This window comes from Rhinolophus sinicus, chromosome 13, assembly GCF_057876585.1.
Source record: "Rhinolophus sinicus isolate RSI-liver-muscle chromosome 13, RSI-T2T, whole genome shotgun sequence".
Taxonomy (NCBI): domain Eukaryota; kingdom Metazoa; phylum Chordata; class Mammalia; order Chiroptera; family Rhinolophidae; genus Rhinolophus; species Rhinolophus sinicus.
This window is the reverse complement of record NC_142513.1, coordinates 33940639-33951291: the sequence shown is the minus strand read 5'-3', so window position 1 is coordinate 33951291 and position 10653 is coordinate 33940639.

Below are 10653 nucleotides of genomic sequence, written 5' to 3'. Positions count from 1 at the left end.
ATGAAAATTCCTCGTTGAGAGTTGACTACTACATCAACTGCTGACAAAGGTTGGTGCATGCATAGACTGATACATGCACCACCTGTGCTCACTCCTGAACATAAAGATAATACTACACATGCTATTTATTTTTACATTCAAAATACCTTATTATTTCTCATAACTCAGTTCTCCCACTTTCCCTTTTCCAGCTACCTGAAATCGTCATTTGACATCAACATTACTACAACCTCAAATACAAATGCAAATGAAATAGCCTAACATGAATTACACAGTGACCTTGAATATGTTTGTACTGGCTTATTTAAAATGAAAAACTTTTTTTATTGCTCTTTGCTTAACTGCACTTCACAGCTGTTGTGATTTTTTTATTATTAGTTTCAGGTGTACGAAACAAGACAGTGATTAGACCTTTACACACCTCACAAAGTGATAACCCCAACAAGTCTACTACCCATCTGACATCATATATAGCTGTTACAATACCATTGACTACATTCCCTATGCTGTACTTTACCTCCTGTGACTATATATGCTTTTAAATTATAATTGACTTTCAATATTAGTTTACATTAATTTCAGGGGTACAGCATAGTGGTTAGGCATTTATATAATTTATGAAGTGATCCCCTCAATAAATCTAGTATCCATCTGACATCATACACAGTTTTTATAACATTATTGACTATATTCCCTGTACTGTATTTCACATGTGCATGATTATTTTGTAACTACCAATTTGTACTTTCTAACCCCTTCACCTTTCTCACCCATCCCTCAGCCCCTCTCCCAAACTATCAGTTTGTTCTCTGTATCTATGAGTCTATTTCAGTTTTTGCTTGTTCATTTACTCTGTTCTTTAGATTCCATATATAACTGAGATCATGTGGTATTTGTTTTTCTCAACGACTTATTTCACTTAGCATAATTCTTTCTAGGTTCATCCATGTTGTTACAAATGGTAAGATTTCATTCTTTTTTTATGGTAGAGTAATACTTCATTGTATATATACCATAGTTTCTTCATCCAGTCATCTATTGATGGGCATTTCAGTTCTTCCATATCTTGGCTACTGTGACTAGCACTGCAGTAAACATAGGAGTGCACATATCTTTTCAAATTAGTGTTCTGAATTTCTTCGAATAAATACCCAGGAATGGAATTGCTGGGTCATGAGGTAGTTGTATTTTTAATTATTTTGAGGAATTTCCATACTGTTTTCCATAGTGACTGCACCAATTTGCAATCCCACCAAGAGTGCCGGAGGGTTTCCTCTTCTCCACATTCTTGCCAGCACTTGTTGTTTGTTGATTTATTGATGATAGCCATTCTGACAGCTGTGAGGTGATATCTCATTGTGGTTTTTACTTGCATGTCTCTGATGATTAGTGATGTTGAGCATCTTTTCACATGTCTACTAGACATCCGTATGTCCTCTTTGGAGAAATGTCTCTTCCGGTCCTCTGCCCATTTTTTAATTGGGTTTTTTGGTTTTTATGGTATTGACTTGTATGAGTTTTTTATAAATTTTGGGTATTAAGTGCTTATCAGATATATCATTGGCAAATATCTTCTCCCATTTAGTAGGGTGTCTTTGTGTTTTGTTGATGGATTCCTTTGCTGTGTAAAATCTTTTTAGTTTGATGTAGTCCCATTTTTTTCTTTAGTTTCTCTTGTCTGAGGAGCTATATCAGTAAAAAATATTAAGTGTAATGTTGGAGAGTTTACTGCCTATGTTTTCTTATAGGAGTTTTATGAGTCTTACATTTAAGTCTTTAATCCATTTTGAGTTTATTCTTCTATATGGTATAAGAAGGTGGATCAATTTCATTTTTTTTGCATATATCTGTCCAGTTTTCCCAACACGATTTATTGAATAGACTGTATTTACCCCAATGTATATTCTTGCTTCCTTTGTCATAGAGTAGTTGACCATATAGGCATGGGTTTACTTCTGGGCTCTCTATTCTGGTCCATTGATCTATATGTTCGTTTTTATACCAATACCATGCTGTTTTGATTACTATGGACTTGTAGTATAATTTTATATCATGCAGCGTGATACCTCCAGCTTGTTCTTCTTAGGATTGCCATGGCTATTTTTTGGTTCTCTATAAATTTTAGGATTATTTTTTCTAGTTCTGTGGAAAATGCCATTGGTATTTTGATAGGGATTGCATTGAGTCTGTAGATTACTTTGAGTAATATAGAAATTTTAACTATATGAATTCTTCCTATCCATGAGATGATACGAGGTATGATCAAACAATTTAAAAAAAAATTGCAGTAAAAGACAAATTGCCATTAATTCCCTTCAAAATATTCCACCTCGCTTCGAACACACATATCATATCATTCTTGTCACTTTCTGAAGTAGTTCTGGAAGTCCTCTTTCATGAGTGTCTTTCGTTGCGCTGTTGTGACTGCCTCAATCTCCTGAATTATTTTGACTTTGGGGAAGAGCCAGAAGTCATATGGTGCCAGATCCAGTGAATAAGGTGGATGAGGACTCACCGTAATGTTTTTATTTCACAGAAATTGCCGTATACCAGAAGCCATGTGTGACACGGAGCTTGGTCATGATGGAAGATGATTTATGGCACACTTTAAAACACACCTTCTCTCAACTGTAGCTCACACCTGACTGACTGCACTGAACAAGTTGAAACTTGTCACACACTGTTACTAAGGTTTGTCACACTACTTCCCAAATTGAAGATCCTTACCTTTCCTTTGGATGGCACTTGGCAGCAGCATTCACCATATCTTTTGATCACAACCGAAGGCTTTGTGTCACACATCGCTTTCGGTAAGGCAATTTCTGAGATAAGTGAGGGGGAGTATTTTGAGGGGAATTAATGGCAATGTGTCTTTTACCGTAATATTTTTTTAAATTTAAACATTCACTGTATTTTTTGATCACACCTTGTATATGTTTCCATTTATTTGTATCTTCTTTAATTTCCCTCTTCAATGTCTTATAATTTTCTGAGTACAGATCTTTCACTTCCTTGGTTAAATTTATTCCTAGATATTTTATTTTATTTTTGATGCAATTGTAAATGGAACTGTTTTCTTAATTTCACTTTCTGATAGTTCATTATCTGTATATAAAAATGCAACCAATTTCTGAATATTAATTTTATATCCTGCTAGTTTACTAAATTCATTTGTCAGTTCTAACAGTTTTTTGGTGGAATCTTTGGGGTTCTCTATATATAGTATCATTTCATCTGCAGGTAATGACAGTTTTATTTCTTTCTTTCCAATTTGGATGCCTTTTATTTCTTTTCAAAATGAATTTTTTTAATTGCAAAATTCATTAAATGGGTTCTAGAGACATCTATAGACTCACAGGATCCCACAAACTCCAGTTTGAAAAACTTAGGACTAGACTATCTCCAATCTAGCTGGTTAATGAGAAGAGTTACTAATGTACCTCAAGATAGCCTGCAGATGGCTATTAAATATTGGAACACATAGGTTGGGGGAGGGGCAGGCAGGTGCCATCTGACTGGTAATGATGATGACAATATGCTCATTCGTTGCACATCTGCATCATTCACTGACAGCCCCTCGCCATATCCCTGGACACTACCATTTCCAGTGTGATCCAGCTCATTTCCAGCTACCAATACCTGCATCTCTGTGCTTGTGGGTTCTCTCCAAAACCACAGAAGACTGCTCTGCCTGTGGCAGGCCAGACGTGCCATAGGTTTAACACCTCTTGGAGCAGTCCTCAACTCATGATTCTCAGGAGTTAGTATATAAATACCCCTATTCCCTCAGCTTTGGAGTGGAATATTTCTGAGACTTGTATTTGCACCATTTCCCAGAATTTCCCTTTGGTATTTCCAGTTTCCCACAGTGGTAACTTATTGCTAATGCATCCTTTATTGGCTGGCTTCCCTTTCCTGTCTCATTTTTCCCCTATCAGTGTTTCCTATACCTCCTAAATAAAGTCTTTACACTCAAATTCTAACCTCAGCGTTTGCTTCTGGGAGAATAGCACTTTATAAAGTGCATTTACTTATGATATCTCATTTAACCCCTTCAACAATTCTGGAAGGTAGGAAGTTGTGTTAATCAAGACCTGCAATGGAATGTGAGCCCCATATTCTGTGTTGTTCTCTCACGTATTCCAAGAACAACACCTAGAACATGATCTATATATAGTATCATTTCAGCTGTAGATCTATAGATCCTCAGTAAATAATTGATGAATAAAGAAAGAAACTGATGCTCTTGCAAGTAATTTGACCAAACTGCCACTGAGAGAGCCAGGACTTGAATGCTGGCCTTTTGATTCCAAACAGAGTGCTCTTTCCACTATACAGTCAGGATCCTGTTCCTAAGCCTGTCGTCTCAGCTCAGGGTTTGCAGAGGAACTTAAAGATGATTTAAATATGCCAATATCAGCAGCCAGCTTTAAACTATAACACTGTCAGTGCTTTTAGGTTCAGTGGAATCAAAAGATCTGTGAAAATATTAGATATTTACGGCACAAATTGCTAAGTCTGCTTGTTTGTACCACACAGAAAGTTTGGCATCACATCATTCTCATGGGGGCCATCTGGAGCTATGGGCCCCACAAAATAGAGGCACGTAGTCTTTCCCAGCTGGTAGTTGAGCATCCTCGCCCAGCCTTGTTTTTATGGTGTTCTCCTCATCAATAATGGGAAACTCTAAAGTCACTTTGCTTGGAGGATCCTCATTCTTTAACATTCTAACTTGGGCTTTAAAAAAATCATTTTTCAAAAATTCTCCTTTAAGGATTCTAGTGAGTTCTTTAGTAAAGGGACACTTATAGATCAAAATATATTGAATAGTATGAACAAAGAATTATTTATTGTAGTTAGCTATCAGTTTAGATACAAACTCATTAATCTATTTTTACTTAAATCATGCATCTTCCCCCAAATGAATGGTTATTCTGTGAAGCCATTTTGATTCCCAAGCACTGCTTTCCCTAAACTCCTTAAAGTCATCAGGCACATTAAAGGATATCCAATTTCATTGGTCTAAGCTGAGTGATCGCAATTCATCAAGGCATGAAAAGTCTGTCCAGTCTTGTGGAATATCATTAAATGGTTCAAGGACATTTCTAATCTTAATGATGGCCAAGGGGGAGCAACTATTATGATGATGAATGGGAATGAATATCTGGAGAAAGTTCAAGGCATGTTATACTTACAAAGACTAATACACATTGTTTATCTAAATCATCCAACTGATTAAAGAAACACACAAAGCCCAAGACAGTTAAAAGCAGAGAACCAAATAGGGTTTGACCTACCCTGGTATATTTATCACTGACCATGTCATGCGTGTAAAATGTATTGCTCCACCAAGATGCTGTGTATATAAATCGGGAGGGTCTTTTGAGGCTGATGTTGAGTAATATAGGCTGTCCAGTTTATTGCCTGGCTAAATATTTATATAAAATGAGTTCATTGATGGTGGGGAAGCCTCCATAAAAGGAGTCTTTCAGTGTTACTAACTGATTAGCTACAACGCCCAAGGCTTAGCAAAAGCTGGGTGGTGGTCACTTTGGTACTTCCACTCCTAAAACCAATTCCTGAGCTGCTCAATGTTTTTCATCTCTAACCTGAGTCAGACTTTGTGTATTTAGCCAAGTAAGGCAATACCCACTTGGTACAAAGAGCAGTGCAGAGTCTGCAAGGAAAAGAAACATACTTTTTGTTACACATCTAGAAGAATGCTAGTTGGAGCCATCGCTTGCTGGGAGAATATGTCTCTTAAATGTACACTGTTCTTCATACAGGGCAGACAATGCTGGATTAAATGAGGAAAGACTCTTTTCATATCATAAAGACCAGAGAATAAATCTCTTGTGCAAGGGATTGTTTTTGGCTGACCTTTCCCTGGGAAGGAGGAGGAAAAATGAACCACATAGGAGGATGTTGGGTCGTGTTCCAAAGACTTAATCATAGTAAATATCTTTTCAGTCGGTCTGGGACTGGTAGGTTGTTGGGCTGAACTAGGGTAGCCATCACTTAAAGGATTATTTAAAGATAAGGAGCTGGAGTAGTAGAAGACTTAGAAATAAAGACTTTCTTCACTTGGATTCTGAGATACCGCGTGCTTCTGGTTTTCCTCATACCTCCCCTTGTTTTTCCTTTTCAGTACCCTGTCATGATTTCTCTTCCTGACCTCTGAACTTTGGAGGTCTCAGGACTTTTTCTCAACTCTCTTACTCCATAGATGATCTTATTGAGTCTGATGTCTTTAAACATCATGTCTCCAAAAAATCCAGTGTAAACTTCACCTGAACTCCAGACTACTGACTTGACACCTTCACTATGACACCTAATAAAGCACTTTCATAATATGTCCGAAACAGAACTCTTAATTTCTATCTTCCCGTCCCCTGACCCTGGCCTGTTCCTCCCCCAGAATTCACCACTTCAATTGATATTCTCATTTACTTAGTTACTCATGTAAAAAATCGAGAAGTTTTCTTTGAGTTCTCTCTTTTGCTGACCTCCACAAAATATATCTTAAACCACAGCATGATGAGCAGGCTGACTTAGAAAGTTGCATCCTAATTTGGTGATTTGGGAGATGCAGTAGGTAAGGCATCAGATGAACATCAGAATACTTCCAGGTCATTTCAAGTTTTTTAATCTTTCGATGTTTCAGTGGAGATACCATATTGGCCTATCTTGGGTCAGATATGTAAGCTTCAAATCCTAGGTCTTTCTTTTCAAAACTGGGTATTTCAATCCACCTCTCTTAGGCCCATAGATAGGAACATGGGTCAAGCTGCTATACTTCAGGTTGACCTTTGCTATCTGTCCACCTTTGGTCAATGCAGGTTTGGGAGACATGAGGAGAACTGACAACACCATATCAGCATCTGCCCTTCCTCTGATGGCCATGGCAACATTTGTGTCCTTCTCTTGGTATCTTTCCTTCCTTAAGGATTTGTCTCCCCTTCCTCACCTCATTTCACTCCTCAACTCAGTGCTGTTGAGAAGACATGGCCTGTCCTACACAAGGTCCCAGATCACCATTTTCATATTTCTTACTTTGTTTTTCATAACCAAACACTTTATAATAAAAAAATGGAATTCTTTATTTAAATGATGTTGAAAAACATTTCTTTCTTATTATGGGAACTATAAAAGTAATGTATTGATATATTACAAAATTTTAAAAATGTGGACAAGAAAGAATATCAAATTCCTTTACAATCCCATCATGGAGAAATAATCACAACAGTTAACACTTTCAAATGTTTTCCTACCATCTTTATTTTAGTGCATTTATGCACTAATTTTTTAGGAAATAAAGTTGTGTCAAATCTTATTTGGAACTGAACATTTTTTGTGAATTATCACACACAAATCTCCTCATAGGAGGTAACTGGCTTTTCTGATAAATTTCATAAGCGATTTTCTGATGGATTTTGAGGGGACTGAGACCGTGTTTTAAGAAATCAGTTCTTCATCCTCTCAGTTGACTCACAGCTGAGTATCAGTAAAGATTCTTAAGATCTTTAACTATACATTTTTCTTTTTTTGTATCCAGTCTAACAATGATTATCTAACCATTTATTTTCCCATAAAAGGTCCCTGCTGAGAGTAAATCCTTGGATTAGCCTGCTATAGTTCTTTTCCCTGCAGCAAGACTGTCATAAAACTTTGGCATGTGCTCTTAACCAACTTATCTAAAAATATTTTTTAAAATTACCATTAATGAGACCTTACTGATTTGTAATAAGGATAAGTTATTTTAATGCCAATCATATATTCCCTAAAACATCTGCTTCAAAAATATGGGTGTTCTATAAGAACATGGATGGACCTAGAAGATGTTATGCTAAGTGAAATAAGTCAGACTGGAAAAGACAAATACCATATGATCTCACTTATATGTGGAATCTAAAGAATAGAATAAACAAACAAACAAATCAGAAATAGACTCCTAGATGCAAAGAACAAACTGATGGTTGCTAGATGGAGGATGGGAAGTGGGGAGATGGGTGAGAAAGCTGAAAGAATGAGGAAGCACAGAACAGTCACAGGGATGTGAAGTACAGTATGGGGAGTATAGTTAACAATGCTACAAAACTGTGTATGGTGTCGGGTGGATGCTGAACTTGAAAGGGGGGTCTCTTCATAAGCTGTGTGGATTCCTGGCCACTGCACTATACACCTGAAACTAATATAAAATAGTATATTGGTGTCAAATGGGTAGTAGTCTTGGGGTTATCACTTTGTGAGGAGTGTAAATGTCTAATAATTGTGTTGTTTTGTACACCTGAAACTAATAATTTAAAAAAGAAAAAAAAAAATGGAAAAAAAATCTGGATGTCCTTTTCATGGGAGGTAACTCTGGTGGATCCAGTTTTGGAAAGTCACAGGGAATGTTTACTGGAAATGATGTTGGTAGCACACACCCTGAGAACCAGCGTCCTGCTATGTTATACTTTTATCCCAGGAAAAGAGCTGAATGTCTGCTGCTAAGTTAGTAAGTATAGGCACTAATGGTTATTAGTCAGAGCATCACCAAAGGCACCATTACCAAAGTGATAGAATAGGATAAACTAGTAATATGTATAAAGTGCTATGTCACATATTAAGAGTTATATAGTTTAAGCCTCACAACAACCCTTTGATGCAGAAACTATCATTCTTCTTATTTTTCAAATGAAGAAACTAAGGTACTTCTTTCTGAAGGTGAAATCGATTGTGGCAGAGCCAGAATTTGAATCCAGTGTCCCCAATCTTCCAGTGACTCTCAACAATATAGAAATAAATGTCAAGAGACCTGCATTCTTGTTCTGCTTCCATTCTGCTCTGACCAGCCGTGGACCTTTGGGTATTGTGGAATTCTTTTATTAATTCCACAAATATCTGTTGAGTACCTATGTAAGAGATAGTTTCCAAAGATAGCTGCCATCTTTTTCTTCCCTCTCTATATGCACATGTCACTTTTGTTTCTCCTCCATTTGAATCTTGACTAGCCCTGTCACTGCTTTGACCGATAGAATGCAGCAGAAGTGAAGTTATAGGACTTCTGAGCCCAAGCCTTAAGAGGATTGGCAGGATCTGTTTTCTTCTTCTTAGAACCCATATGTCATGCTATGAAGAAGCACAAGCAGCCACATGAGAAGCCCATGTGACGATAGTCTTAGTTAGGCTACTGGACCCTAGCCTCCACCTACTGCTGGCTACGTGAAGGAGGCCATTTTGGACCTTCCAGTTATCCCATTGACCTAGAGATTACCATGTGAAACAGAAGAATTAAATGGTGAACCCACAGAATCATGAACAGTAATATAGTGTTTAAACAACTAAGCTTTGTGTGGTTAGTTATGCAGTAATTGATAACTGAAACAACCTACTATGTGCATATAATACCTCCTCTTTAAAGTATGAGCATTAAGACCTATCTCAGGTCTTTCAGGAATGCTGATGAAGTGGAAACCTCTAAGTATTATTGGTACCAAAGCAGTCTGGAAACTTTAGCCCAATGCTTGAAAATGTATTTTTAATTACATCCAAAGAATCTAAGGAAACATACTTTAGCATTTTTATTTCTCACTTGGCCTAGACCGTAGGTCCTAATTATACTTAGAAGCAGCCACGGGCTGTTTTATTATTATTGGTATTAAGATTATTAGTATTATTAAAGTTGAAGACAAGAACTTAAGACATTTATCTATGAATCTAACTTAACTCACAGAAAAGTTACCTTGGAATGGATACAAGCAGAATGGTATCTTGGCTTTGAAGAAATATTTACTTCAGCATATGCTTGTATTGAAGAAAGCAATGGCTATTGACCTCCTTAAAATATTATAAATCATTAGTTCCTCACCACCAGCCTGAAAAGAAAAGTAGTTTGCAATGAACTCTAGGCAAAAAGTCTGTTTGCAAATATAAAATAATGTGCCTGGAGTCTCATTCTTTCAAAGGCTTGTACACAGGTTTCTTAAATATCTCCCTTTTCCTGGCCAGCTCCATCACTACCCTCCTCACTATTTGGGCTGATTGTATTGAGATTACCATTCTCTAATCCCCTCTATCCCTCACCCACCTGCCCACCCCCCCACCCCACCCCCGCCCTATACCTTTCAGCTCTGGCAGGGATCAGGAAGAACACGGCTTCTGAACCCTCAGCTGGATGTTGGAATCTGAAAGTCCATTTCTTTATGTATAAAATGGCAATAATAACATTTACCTCATGAGGTTGTTAGGAATTATGGCTATGGCCCAAATTTGGAGCAGAGTTCAGCAGTTTCAGGTAGAAACACACTTCTACTTTTATTTCATTAAAAAAAATAAACTTCATCTAGGTAAAATCCACTCTGATAAAATACACCCATTTTGAGTATATAATTCAATGAATTTTGACAAGCATATACTCCTGTGTAACTACTACCACAATCAACGTGTAAAACATTTCTATCACCCCAGACAGTTCCCTCACGCCCCGTTGTAGTCAGTCCACGTCTACTTCTGGCTCTAGGCAGCCACTGATCCATATTCTATCCCTATAGATGAGTTTTGCATTTTGTAGAATTCTATATAAATGGAATCATACAGTACATATTCATTTGTGTCTGGCTAATCCATTTTCTCTACTGCATATTATTCCATTGAATAAATATACTACAATTT